The sequence below is a fragment of the Patella vulgata genome, chromosome 3 (genome assembly GCF_932274485.2).
Source record: "Patella vulgata chromosome 3, xgPatVulg1.2, whole genome shotgun sequence".
Classification (NCBI taxonomy): domain Eukaryota; kingdom Metazoa; phylum Mollusca; class Gastropoda; family Patellidae; genus Patella; species Patella vulgata.
This window is the reverse complement of record NC_065881.2, coordinates 13,929,267-13,944,411: the sequence shown is the minus strand read 5'-3', so window position 1 is coordinate 13,944,411 and position 15,145 is coordinate 13,929,267. Positions and strand designations below refer to the sequence as shown.

General features: G+C 36.5%; 1 protein-coding gene across 1 annotated transcript in view; it reads right to left on the bottom strand.

Moving 5' to 3' along the window:
- LOC126816195 (octopamine receptor beta-2R) overlaps positions 1–11,586 on the bottom strand; it is a 101,685-nt gene extending 90,099 nt beyond the window's left edge. The window contains exon 1 of the mRNA XM_050542462.2: positions 10,731–11,586. The gene's annotated coding sequence lies outside the window, so the exon portion shown is untranslated. The remainder of the gene's footprint in view (positions 1–10,730) is intronic.
- Positions 11,587–15,145: the final 3,559 nt, after the last annotated feature.

Below are 15,145 nucleotides of genomic sequence, written 5' to 3'. Positions count from 1 at the left end.
ACATACATTAAATCATATAAGCTAGCTGTCTGCCTTCTATGGGCGTCTTCAGATATTAATAATGTATACAAAATATTACAAATACGATACATGTATACATTCTTAGAACAATAGATTCCCATGACAATGGATTATAAATATTATTAGGTTACGTACAACAAAAGGTTCAAAGTATATAATACATAACATGACATTAATTTACATTGTCTTCCTGGTGTAGTTTGACAATAGCTAATATAGGACAAATGAGATGAAATAAAAGTTCATAGACCAATTATGTAGTCTGGCAACAAAAAACTTAACCTTTCATTAATTTACATAGTCTTCCTGGTATAGTTTGACGATAGAACAATACATGTGAAGCGATGAATTAAATGTCAATAGATCAATTGTGTAATTTGACTGTAAACTTAACATTTTATTAGCATTAATATTTAATATATTTGATTATAGGAAAATAAATATATACAGGGTTTGAAATCTCCTTAGAATTACATTATGCAAGAGCCAAATCTGCCTATTGCAGGTCTTTCTTTAGGCCTGAAATGTTATCTAAATTATTAATTAGACATTAATTAATTTATCCAGACCATAATCAACTCTCGGTGGCATCGCTACATTCTAATTTGCTGTTCGACTTCCATTCATAATTAAATCAAAAAATGGATAATCGAGACTGTGTTTTATCCTAATGATGATGATCGAGGCTAGCCCCAATATTCAATCGCTAAAATCTCGGTTCATAGTGGATCAATTTGACTGAAATTTTCAGCAAATTGCCTTTACATTTTCTAGTTTTTGAGTATTATAGTGAGAACTGCCAGCTCTTTATCTAGTCTCGTGTAAATACATATATTAAGATTTATTAATATATTATTAGAATATTAACAATTATATGTTGTGTTATAATTTGTGTCTGACACAAGCTGTGACTACATATTTATTATTACGTTGGTGGTATGAAATTTGATACATCCTAATATATAAAACATTATTAAACTACAAACTTCTGTTGAAAACTTTAATTAAATCTAATAGTTTTTATAGGCCTAATTGTATGGTGGCTGAAAGCGTCCATTTAGATCGTCGTGTTTCTAGATGCAACACAAGAGTCGCCGTTAAGCCAGCACGACGAAAGAGGCGACGATCAGCGACTTTTTCGTCGTACTGGCTTAAAGACGACCCGCGACTTTCACAACACAGGAGTCGACGTTAAGCCAGCACGGCGAAAAAGGCGCCGAAAAGGGTGCCGATTACTTTACGATATCGGAGCCCTTTTCGGCGCCCTTTCCGTCGTGCGAGCTTAACGGTGAAGATCTGGACCCTTATTCACGAAAACTTAAACTAAGATACAATCGAAATTTTAAGAAATACTGCAATTCGATTGGCTGAACAATATGCAAATTGGATATATGCAAACTGATTTTACTGGTCAGCCAATCGAATTGCAGTATTTCTTAAAATTTCGATTGTATCTTAGTTTAAGTTTTCGTGAATAAGGGCCCTGAATGCACGCTTTCAGCCACCATATAATTGTCATTCAAAAATAACATCATAACATGAGTCTATTTATCCTATAAATTTACTTATTATTACGTTGGTGGCAAGAATTCTGATACATCCTCGTGTGTTAAATATACTTCACACTACAAGTTTCAGTTGAAAAGTTTAATTATATCTAATATTTTTTGTAGGCTTTAATAATTGTCAGTCCAATTATACATTAACAAACGGCGTAGGATGTATCCCACGGCGATTATTGCTATCTCTTTATTTACTGTACAGCGATCAGTAGGGGGGTGTTACATGGGCTGTTATATATATTTACTGTACAGCGATCAGTAGAGGGTTGTTACATGGGATGTTATGAAATAACACTTCACATACTTCTCGGATGAAAAGGGTTTACTCGTCTTTATATGAGAGAGAGAGAAAGAGGGGGAGAGAGAGAGAGATAGGGGCACCCCAGAGACTCACATTGTCGAAATGATTTACATGACAAATATAAAAGTAAACTAATATGAATAATAACCCGAATTTGTTCGAAAAACATATAAGTTGAGCCCTCATATTATTTCTTTGAGAGAGAGAGAGGGAGGGAGGGAGAGAGAGAGAGGGTCTTAAGGAGTGGGAGGAAACCGGACGACCTGGGGAAACCCATGAGTTTGGCCAGACGAGCCTACTCCTTGGCACATGCAAGCTGCGAGTCGAAATCATGCTACTTGACTTAACGACAGGCCTTAAGATCTAAGGGAAATTGTGCCCGGGCAGCGGCACAATGGCCTACTCTTATATCGAATTCCAACTGTCAAGGGGTCTTTTATGTGCACGCCAATGTATACACGGGATGTTTCATCCGAATGACTAGACAGCTGTCCTTGTCAGACCCTCCATCCTGCACCACTGACAAGGAGAGACCACGCCGGAAAATCCCGATGAACTTTCTTGGCCAATGAAGGGATCGAACACGCGATCTCCAGGCTAGCGAGCCAGAGTCTTACCCACTTAGTCACCGTGGTTCCCAGAGATATCTGTAAGTTTGTATTAACCAAAGGTCAGCATGTTTTTACATAATACCAGTACATGATGTAAATACCATCTACAAGATAAGCACAAAAATAAAACCTTGAACACTCTATGTACCAAGAGGGGGTGAATGGCCGAATGGTTAGCACGTGCGCGCTGTATCATTGAGTCAACTGGCGTGGTTTCGATTCTCCAGTTGTATGTGACAAGGATTAGGGTCGCCTGTCCAAACTCATGGGTTTTCTTCGGGTCCTCCGGTTTCCTCCCGCCGCCAAAAACCTCTGCGCGCAGGATTGAACCATCGAGTGGACGTTAAATCATCTCTCTCTCTCTCTCTCTCTCTCTCTCTCTCTCAGAAAATGTTTCTTTAGTTCACCATCTCACCAGTGGTATCAAAAACAGATAAATCAGTTACACAAAATGTGTTTCCGCTGAGTTCAATCTTTAAACCATATTAACATTTACCACGTGCATTAAGTTCAGTTTTCGCTGACGCATCTAACATACTTTAATGCCATATTCCTGCTTTAGTCGTCGGTATTTCTCGTTTTTATTTGTCTGATTTATGTTTTATATAAATATGCAATGTTCATTATGTGCTTGCTATAAATTTCTATCAACAAAATTCCATCATAGCATGATAACAAATTCTCTTAAATATAAATGTAATATAGTGTACATAATTTAATATAAACTATTTTCCCAACTTTTGAAAAGTGTATCCTACACATTAAGGATGCATTATGTAAGATTTGGATAAAGGGGTGTCTGTTTTTGATATAATAGTCTCACAATTGCTAATTCAAAATTAATATATTGAACATTTCATTCAAATTACGTTATTCTGAGCGAAGTTATCACTGTTTGAAGTTTTGACATAGATTGTTTATTATCGTAGCAATGTTACTTGCTAATCGAGACTTTATAAATTAAATCATAAAACTGTGACTGTATTGCAGTCCCTCTATATCTGCGCCTTTTGATGGCCTAGAGAGATGATATCAACATGCAATAGACAGATTTAACTCTTACATAATGCACCATTAAACTAACAATGCGCCATTTGTAGTTTGCACTAAAATATCAAATATATCAAGGCTTGATACATGCTACTCAATTTAAACTGCTTCCCCACCGCATTTAAACATGATACAACTTAACGATGTGTTATGACATAGTTATATCTGCCTTTTGCAGGTCTTTTTACTGGCTTCATGTGTTATATAGATTAGGAAGGCGGACCAGTCGTGCGGATGGTACGATAAGAGTGGGTCGTGGTGCCGTTGTCCGGATACAACTGCCCTCATATTCACTGGCTTCAAATTTTAGGAAGGAGGGCCTAGCAAGGACAGTGTCTAGTATTGCGGATGGTACGATATAAAAATAGGCTGTAGTTCCTCGTGTACACATTGGGGTGTAAGTAAAACATCCCTTGGTAGTTGGAATTTCTATATTTCTAAGAGTAAACCGTAACGTCACTGTCTTGGCAAAATTTCCCACATAACACACTGCACGGCGTAGGCTCGTCTTCATTATCCCAGTCGGTGCAGAACAGTAGGTCCCCATTGTATTTCATTGTACACTCTTATTTCGTTTCATAATTTTACAAAAGCAATACAAAAAGAAACTCCCACCATATTGTTAAAATAATATGGAAGACGATTACTATTTTAATTAAAGCCACGTTTCGTTGACGGTTCTCTCCATGATTTTACAATAACCATTACTAGAAGAAACCTCCACCATATCGTTAAAAATTAATTATTTGGGGAATTTTATTAGTTAGCTGTTTTTCTGTTTAAATATAATAAGTAGTCGAGTCAAAAACTTTGTATTTTTATCAACGATCTCTATAATCAACTAACCCATTTTACGCTCCGGTAAATCTTTTCTCGGCGTTCTAAATCAGATAACTTACTTGTAAAAATAATTTGACTTCCCAAGAGACTTAAGGTTGTTTTTTTCAACGGTTTTCGTAATGTTATAGTTAATTTAATTTAAATCAGAATAAACTGTGACACCAAATATACCTTTGTAATACACTTTAAAAATAATTTTTGACTTCCCATGAGACTTGAGGGTTTTTTTCCACGGTTTTCGTAATGTTATAGCTAATTTTATATAAATCAGATTAAACTGCGACACCAAATATACCTTCAAAAGGCAACACCTAGTAACTCATGTTTTTCTTATTTTGAGAAAATAAAGGAAAACGTAATGAATGAATATTAAACCCCAGCTTATCCATTGATTTGACTATTGAGTTACTAGGTTTTTCTGTGGGATACTATAGGCAAATGAAGGAAGTTGCTAGGTTGTGTCATGGGGGTAACTGCTTACAAAATCAAAAGATCGGAATATCTATACAACAGTAAGCACATAGCCTAGTAACTACAAATTTGGTCCTAACTCAATTTTGATAATAAAAAAAAGTGAGTTACTAGGATACCTTTGTAACATACACACAGCAACATTACTTCTCATTTTGTTAAATTGTCTAGCGTCTTTCTTTCATCTTTCGTCTATTTAATTTGACCTTTACGTGTTTTCCTCACCGTTGTATCTAACAGAGCATTTTAATGGTTAGCGGTTTGCTTTGTTCTTTCACAAATTTAATTTCGTGTTTTTTCGTCGAGTGCATATTGGGTTCCCTATTCACGACCGGTATTTCTCCAGGAGCATTTCTTACTGAGAAAGCGAGCGAGAGACGGGGTACAAGTCTGGTGGGCGATATCATTTGTCACAGTGAGAGAGAGGGAACGAGAGGGGAGGGAGAGAAGGGGAGAGATGGGAAGATGCAGACCATCTGGATCAATATTTCGCATATCTTCAGTTGAATAATTCGTTGCGCGTAGGGTTTTTTTTTTTGAGGTTGGCGGAAACCATATATTACGGTATATAAAAACTGATTACGATTACCCGTTCTCTTTACATTACGGTTATCTCGATTCTGACGCCAATTTAAGACGGATGTTGACAAGTTGCCAGTAGCCTGGACTATCAAGTTAAATTACACGTGTTGAGTTTTATAACTTTGGTCTTAATGGGAGTGTGGGGGAGGAGTATATTATACTTTGTTATCAGGGGAAAATTAAAATTAATTTTCGATCTGATTAAAACACAGAAACTAAATATAGATCTGTATTTTAATCAGATTGAGAGAGAGAGAGAGAGAGAGAGAGAGATGGGGTTTAACGTCCACTCAACACAAACTAGGTCATTTCGGGAATAACATATGTTTAATTTTATTTCAATAATTCGCTTGCGCGTATGGGTCTTTAACAGTGGGAGGAAACCGGAGGACCCGGAGAAAACCCACGAGGTTGAACAGGCAACCCTACTCCTTGTCACGTACATCCGGGGATTCGAAACCACGACAGTTGACTCAAGGACAGACCCTATGATACAGAGCACGCGTGCTAACCATTCGGCCATCAGATTGAAATAATTTTCAAAGTGTAATGGCGATTATTCTGATGTGAAGATTTAATGGTTCACCAAAGGTATATCACTTAATACCATAAACAAATTCCATGAATTGGAAATGCCATGAAATGGGGTCTAACGTCCTACTGTTCTGGTCCGACTGGGGTAATAAAGATGGACATACGCCATGCGGTGTGCTATAGGGGAAATTTTGACGGGATAGCTGCGCTACGGCCTACTCTTATATCGAATTCCAACTGCCAAGGGATCTTTTATAATATAACAAAAAATGCCAGCTCTTTATCTAATTTTTACATAATGTATCTTTAATATAACCATTATAGCAAAAACAACCACCTATTTATCTAAATCTTACATAACGTATCTTTAATATAACTATTATAGCAAAAACGACCAACTCTTTATCTAAATCTTACATAACGTATCTTTAATATAACTATTATAGCAAGAACAGCCAGCTCTTTATCTAAATCTTACATGACTTTGATATAACTATTATAGCAAAAACGACCAACTCTTTATATAAATCTTACATAATGTATCTTTAATATAACTATTATAGCACGAACGGGCGGCTCTTTATATAAATCTTACAAAATGTATCTTTAATATAACTATTATAGCAAAAACGACCAACTCTTTATATAAATCTTACATAATGCATCTTTAATATAACTATTATAGCAAAAACGACCAACTCTTTATCTAAATCTTACATAACGTATCTTTAATATAACTTATATAACAAGAACGACCAACTCTTTATATAAATCTTACATAATGTATCTTTAATATAACTATTATAGCAAAAACGACCAACTCTTTATCTAAATCTTACATAACGTATCTTTTATATAACTATTATAGCCAGAACAACCAACTCTCTATCTAAATCTTACATAATGCATCTTTAATATAACGTATATGGCAATAACGACCAACTCTTTATCTAAATCTAACATAGTGTATCTTTAATATAACTATTATAGCAAGAACAGCCAGCTCTTTATCTAAATCTTACATGACTTTGATATAACTATTATAGCAAAAACGACCAACTCTTTATATAAATCTTACATAATGTATCTTTAATATAACTATTATAGCACGAACGGGCGGCTCTTTATATAAATCTTACAAAATGTATCTTTAATATAACTATTATAGCCAGAACAACCAACTCTCTATCTAAATCTTACATAATGCATCTTTAATATAACTTATATAGCAATAACGACCAGCTCTTTATATAAATCTTTAAGGGAGTATAAACTGTGGATCTCTAAAGGAATATTAGTCTAAAATTGGTTCAGTTCCGATCAGTATTTACACAGACATAAGCAATTGAAAATTTGTCGACCACAACAGATGATTTAAACGGGATATGGTCGGAAAACAAACCAACGTCATTTATAAACGTTTTGGGGGGTTGGATGGCCGAATGGTTTGCACGTCCGTGCTGTATCATAAGGCCTGTCATTGAGTCAACTGGCGTGGTTTCGAATCCCCGCGGTTGTACGTGACAAGGAGTAAGGCCGCCTGTCCAACCTCGTGGGTTTTCGCCGGGTCCTCCGGTTTCCTCCCACTGCTAAAGACCCCCAAGCGCAAGCGAATTATCGAAATAAAATTGAACCATGTGTTAGTCCCGAAATGACCTAGTTTGTGTTGAGTGGACGTTAAACCCCATTTCTCTCTCTCTCTCCCTCCCTCTCTCTCTCTCTCTCTCTCTAAACGTCTCTAAAATCTGGAGACTTTCTGCTGTTGGTAATTTGATTTGATTTTCTTAATTAACTGTTAAATAATCAATACAATGACAATGACGAAAGGAGACATTAATCGAAATCCATGACTAGTTAGTTAACAATTTATAGTGTTATTAAATGCGATAATATTGAATTTAAATACAAGCAATGGATTGTTCCTGTTATTGAATTTAACATAAATATATTCATTACAACCAATGAATTGTCCCTAACTTTAATATATTTCATTACAATCAATGAATTGTCCCTGGTATTGAATATTGACTAAAATATATTTATAACAATAACATAATTGTTCCCGATGTTGAGAGGTAGAGAGAGAAATGGGGTTTAACGTCCACTCAACACAAACTAGGTCATTTCGGGACTAACATATGGTTTAATTTTATTTTAATAATTCGCTTGCGCGTAGGGGTCTTTAGCAGTGGGAGGAAACCGGAGGACCCGGAGAAAACCCACGAGGTTGAACAGGCAACCCTACTCCTTGTCACGTACAACCGGCGATTCGAAACCACGCCAGTTGACTCAATGACATGCCTTAGGACCCTCCTCCTGGTGTTGAATTTAAACTAGATATCCATTATAAATTAATATTGTTCCTGGATCCCGCCGTGTTCACTTCAAGTATATAAATAATTTACAGTTCCGTTTATTTTTGTTGCGTTTTATTACTATGAAATGAAATGGGGTTTAACGTCCTACTGTTCTGCTCCGACTTTTTTACTATGAAATTGTTATTTAATTATTATTAGTAGTAGTATTACGGCTTATTTATAGCGCGCACTTTCACATCTCATGTTCAGGGACACATTATACAAATTGACAATATGATCATAAAGCTAACTTTATGGCCATGTTAAAATGTGTTTAATATACCTAGTCAGTTAAACGCTTGTTTAAATCAATGTGTTTTAAGTTGTCTAATACAGAGATGTACAGTGTCTAGTCTTTCGGGTTGGACGTAAACACGCGTGCACGTAAAAGAACCCTTGATAGTTGGAATGTGATAAAAACTAGGCGGAAAACCACTGCCCGGGTAACATGTCTATCATAGTAATAGCCCGGTTGGTGCCATTATGACCACATTATGGCCGTTTTGACCCAGAAAAGTACGACGTTCAGCCTCATATCATTTTATTTGTTATTTGGAATATAAAGCTAACTGACCAACCTAGTTTTACGCCGTACACTTGTACAATAAAATCAACGTATTTTATTGCACAGTTATTGCTATAGTCATGGTTTCTATACCTACTGTAGTATAAATATATGTATATCTTATAGCATAGTTATAACTCTGGTCATGTTTTTTATACGTATCATAGTGGATATGTGTATATATATCTTATAGCCGTAAGGGGGGGGGTAGTGCGTGCGCGCTGTATCATAAGGTCTGTCATTGAGTCAACTGGCGTGGTTTCGAATCCCCGCGGTTGTACGTGACAAGGAGTAAGGCCGCCTGTCCAACCTCGTGGGTTTTCGCCGGGTCCTCCGGTTTCCTCCCATTGCTAAAGACCCCCAGGCGCAAGCGAATTATCGAAATAAAATTGAACCATGTGTTAGTCCCGAAATGACCTAGTTTGTGTTGAGTGGACGTTAAACCCAATCTCTCTCTCTCTCTCTCTCTCTCTCTCTCTCTCTCTAAACTGGAACATATGTTAGTCCCGAAATGACATAGTTTGTCTCTCTCTCTTTGTCCGGATAGCGTAGTTCCCACAGTCAATTGTTTGTTTTTTTTTTGGTTTTTTAAGTGTGCATTTCAAAGTGTAGACTCGTGAATCTCGATTGCTCGTCCCATTCGAACGACGATAACGCTTTTCTTGCGGGCGCCAAATGCTGACTAATGCGAAACCAGCTTGATAAATCTAAAAGTTTTTTCTCCACCCACGCCGGGATTCGAACATGGTCTATTCCAATCTGAGCCACATCTTTACATAAAATAACAGCAATATCTAGTCAGTGAACAAAAATTCTGTGAAAAAAAACCCCACAGTAGTAGCGGAATCAGTCTTGTGAAAACGCTGCAATGAAATGTGGTATGACTATGATGGTAAGCATAGCCTGCCTCGTGTATCAGATGTCAGTCATTTTCACAGAATTTTACGGTAAAACTGTGTCACTCCTATGTCTAAATTTAGAGACACATTGTTTCATTATATTAAAATGGTTTATTTTAAAACTGTATAAAGTTAAAAATAAATCTTATATCGTCTATAAATAATGCAGACCAGCCTTAACCGAGATCGTTCTAAAAAAATTTCACCAGAACATCGTGTCTAATAGTTATTTTAAAATAAAGTAGCTCACATGGTCTTGATAAAGAAGAATTTAAGAATTTCCAGATACTTTGTTTTAGAATCTCTGTAAGCGAATCGTTAATTCAATTATCGTTAATTTTATTGGTACTTTAGAAATTTTTATGGTAGTTTAGCCTGGCAGTAGGTCATGAAGATTCACAATATGTCAAGCAGAGCATACATGTATATGAGTGAGACATTATCCGATTTTTATATTTTCTTATTTTATTCATTTATTTTTGCTTTAACTTTTTAAAATTTATTTATTATTTTAGAGGGGACATGGGTTGGGGTACAGGTGGATACATCAGAATTGCAATCATGGATGGAGTTATGTGGCTGTCATGTCCGAATGTTCGGTATCTTGACTAATTGGTAGCTGGGGTAATGTTCCACCTAGATCCATACGCCACCGATGTCAAGCGAACAAGGAAAACTTTTTAAGTTTCCCTCAAATAGTTGTAAACACTAATACAATCTTAGGGTTAACCTATGCTTGGTGCTGTGTGTAGAATAACTATTTCCGTGGGCAATGAATCCTTATATTTAATTATTCTAAGACATAAAATAATAAAATACACTTTATAATTCTTTAACTCTTGGTGACTATACAAAAAAAAACAACAAAAAAGGACAAAGACTTGGAATAAAAGTTCAATATGTAAATACAATAATTTTATATATAAATACAACTTACCTTTGTGATGTGATTAAATAAATCCAATATCCAATATATTTAAAGGTTCAAAAAACAATTTAACACCGCGAGCAACAGCACAACAAATCTGGGTATCGACGAGAACTTTTATGTCGTCTTCGTTGTGCACAGCAGACGACTTGTGTGAGTTGTTTTCCCGCGCTTACTATCAAGTCTTTCTGACTACATCATTACGTATCTGTGGATCTGTCAGTAAAAATTATTAGCCTTATATATCACCTTAAGAAACGTCTATTTTAATTAAGGAATTGACGAAACGGTAAGATTGCCGACTAAATGTTCTTATACTTCTTTTTACAACTCCTCGAGGACGGATGGACATTTTTTATTGGTTACTAACGAACAATAGACACGAGCCATTATCATGACAAGTAATTCCTACTTCATGCAATTTCCGCGGTTAAATATTTTTTTTTCTTTGAATGAATATCACACGAATGCTGTCACACTGATAATTTTGACGTGTTTTTTTTTTAGCGATTCAACGAGTCCGACATCTTAAACTACAAAAAACAAACAAATTTTCTTCTCTTTAGAACTATTAAGAAATACAAACCAATAATTCACAAACATTTAGTATTATTTTTTTTTTTCTATTTCTTTGGTTTAACTGTCTCCTTTTTATTTTTTTGTTGGACGGATACGGAAGAATAAATCACAATTTTTGTTTTGTGTCACAAATCCTTAAAACATTATTTCAATCCTTTTCTGAAAATATTATACACACCGCTCTTGTCATTCATAATTTTAACACTGTTAACGGTTGTGTATCGTGTGGTCTACGTTAGTACTTAAGACTGAATCCAACTCCATGTAAAAGAAAAAACCAACAGCCGACTCGGCGAGCCAGTGAACATATGAATCGCACAAATACTGTACTGTACATTGATTCAATACCAGCGCACGTTCTACTCTTCGGCGATTTCTCTTACACTCCGTACAGCGCACACTGATAGATAAATACACGCGAAACAACTGTCGTGTTTTTTACTAGCAGTAAGTTGTTGCTTCATTGATTGGATTTAATAATAAGCATTCACCTACCAGTAAGTGGATTTCAACAAATGTTATATTTTCTTACAAAAATAATTATTTTTTGTCAGAAATACCTGCTCTACGTGTATACAGAATATAGTAACGGTCCACATGAGACGTAATCCGTACAGCAAATGTTCTCCATATAATGTTGGATATCCCCCAAGAGAGAAGTTCCCGTGTAGACATTAGCATGCATGTAATAGAACCCCTGGCAGTTGGAATTCGATATTTTCCTCATAGCACACTGTATGACGTATGTTCGCCTTCATTAGCCCAGTCAGAGCAGAACACTAGATCGTTAAACGCCAATTCAATTCATTCCATTTTCTAACTATCAATGTAACGTTGATGTCTTTGACTAAGCAACAACTAACTGTTATAAATATAAACATACGACACTAATAGATCAAAGTCATCAGTTTATATAATGTTTATTAGTTCATTAAAATTGCTAGTAATCAGACAGTAGTCATTAAGTAAGTGTTTTGTCACTAAGGTGTTAAAACTATGACTATTGAATGATATACACCAATATTGTCCAGGTTTGTGTATTCAATAGTGATGGGTGTTATAAATAGTCACGCTTTTACACCAGTAGTGACATCTTGTACAGCTAGTTACACACCTTCTAACCCCTTTCTATACAGCTAGTTACACACCTTCTAACCACTTTCTATACATACTACACATTAGTTCAGAAATGAAATGAAATGGGGTTTAACGTCCTACTGTTTGGCTCTGAACTGGGCTAATGAAGACGGGCATACGCCATACAGTGTGCGGAGAGGGGACTTTTGCCCGGACAGCGGCACTACGGCCAACTCTTATATCGAATTTCAACTCTCATGGGATCTTTTACGTGCACGCCATCCGAAAGACTAGACAGCTGTCCTTGTCAGGCCCTCCGTCCTGCATCGGGGGTTTGGATGGCCGAATGGTTAGCACGTGCGTGCTTTATCATAAGTCCTGTCATTGAGTCAACTGTCGTGGTTTCGAATCCCCGGTTGTACGTGACAAGGAGTAGGGACGCCTGTCCAAACTGGTGAGTTTTCTCCGGCTCCTCCGGTTTCCCCCCACTGCTAAAGACCCCTACGCGCAAGCGAATTATTGAAATAAAATTAAACCATATGTTAGTCCTGAAATGACCTATTTTGTGTCGAGTGGACGTTAAACACCATTTCTCCCCCTCCCTCCCGTCCTGCATCACTGACCATTAGTTTAGAATACTGACCACTTATATGATTTAATGACAAAATATGTCATTACTAAAAGGCCTAGCTTCATTAGTCAACGGTTTCAGCTTACTAGTCTACAGATACGAAACTGAACCGTTCTTGGACTGGTATTCCTTTCAGAGATTCTTCACTCCGTCAAATGACCACTAGAGACTGTTATTGTAATACGCGTATTGATATGTTAGCACGTGCGCGCTGTATCATAAGGCCTGTCATTGGGTTAACTGGCGTGGTTTCGAATCCCCGGTTGTACGTGACAAGGAGTAGGGTCGCCTGTCCAACCTCGTGGGGTTTTCTCATGGTCCTCCGGTTTCCTCCCACTGCTAAAGACCCTTACGCGCAAGCGAATTATTGAAATAAAAAATTAAACCATATGTTAGTACCGAAATGACCTAGTTTGTGCCGAGTGGACGTTAAACCCCATTTCTCTCTTTCTCTCTCGCTCTGTGAACTCGATACTGAATCGAATAGTTCGTACCATTTATCCCTCTCTCTATCTTTTGCGTATTGATATAATCCTTCCAACGCGTTTTTTTTCTTGTAGAATGTATAGTCATTCCATCTATCATGGGTGACTCGTGAGCACCAACTGTGCTGTACAGTCCCGGGCTTATAATCATACAAACTTCACTCAAAAGGAGTTTTTATTTTCCATTGTTTTACGACAGAAATAATACGACGGGTCTTGACTCCGGTCGTTCTCCAGAATGGCGATAGACTGTCAGTTGGCGTCATGAGTTAGAACTTCAAAACATACCACAATAAGGGCGATACTCCAGATATAGTCTCGCGAAGCGCTTTAAAAATAATAATGTCCAACAACGAGAACATTCTGCAGTACAAAGGGCTGAAACTCTACTCGAATAGTCAGTACAGGAGAACCATTTATTAAACATACATTATGCAAAAACTAAATATGTCTATTGCATGTCTTTCTTTAGGCCTGAAATGTTATCTAACTTATTAATTAGACATTAATTAACCTATCCAGACCATAATCAACTCTAGATGGCATTGCTAGCCTGTAAATTTTAGTGGATTATGAGCCGATTTACTGCATAACTTCCCTTCACGATTTAACCATTAAATGGATAATCGAGACTGTGCTGTTTATCGTACTTACTTTAGTGAGGATGATCGAGGCTAGGCGGAAATTTCAATCGCTTAGTTCTTGGTTCATAGTGGATCAATTAGAATGAAATTTTCAACAAATTGCCATTACATTATTTTTTTTTTAACTATTATAGTGAGAACTGCCAACTCGTTATCAAATCTCCCATAATGTATCTTTAATTAATGAATATATTAACATCTTGTACGGAACACCTGGGTATTTGTATTGTTATGTAAAGTGTCCCTATATGAAATGAAATGAAATGGGGTTTAACGTCCTACTGTTCTGCTCCTAACCTGGGCTAATGAAGACGGGCATACGCCATACAGTGTGCTATGAGGGAAATTTTGCCCGGACAGCGGCACTACGGCCTACTCTTATATCGAATTCCAACTGTCAAGGAATCTTTTACGTGCACGCCAATGTGTACACGGGACCTCGGTTTTTCGTCCCATCCGAACGACTAGACAGCTTTCCTTGTCAGCCCCTCCGTCCTGCATCACTGACAAGGGAGAACCACGCCGGAAAAACCGGATGAACTTTCTCGGCCAATGCAGGGATCGTCCCTATATGAATACGACATAATAATAATACTATTATTTCTTATTGATAGTGCACACAAACAAAGCATGTGCATTACATATTAAAAAACATACATACAAATAATAGGCAGATCCGCGTATAAGCATAACAATGAAACGGAGTTTAATTTATAATATGTAAATATTGAATAAATATTGTTAGAAAAAACAAATAAAAAAAAACCCAACAAAACAAATGGAGTTTGAATATGCATTATGTAATATTTAGATAAAGAGCTGTCATTTATCGCTATAACATATACAGTTAATTAAAAAAAGTAGATAATTGATGAAAATTTCAGTAAAATTATTTCATTCTGAGCTGAGTTATCGTCGTTGGAAGTACAGTGTAATCTCGATTATCATTGCTAGCGTTGTTACGATAATAAACAAAGTATCCATTTTAAAATCATTAACGGCTAATCA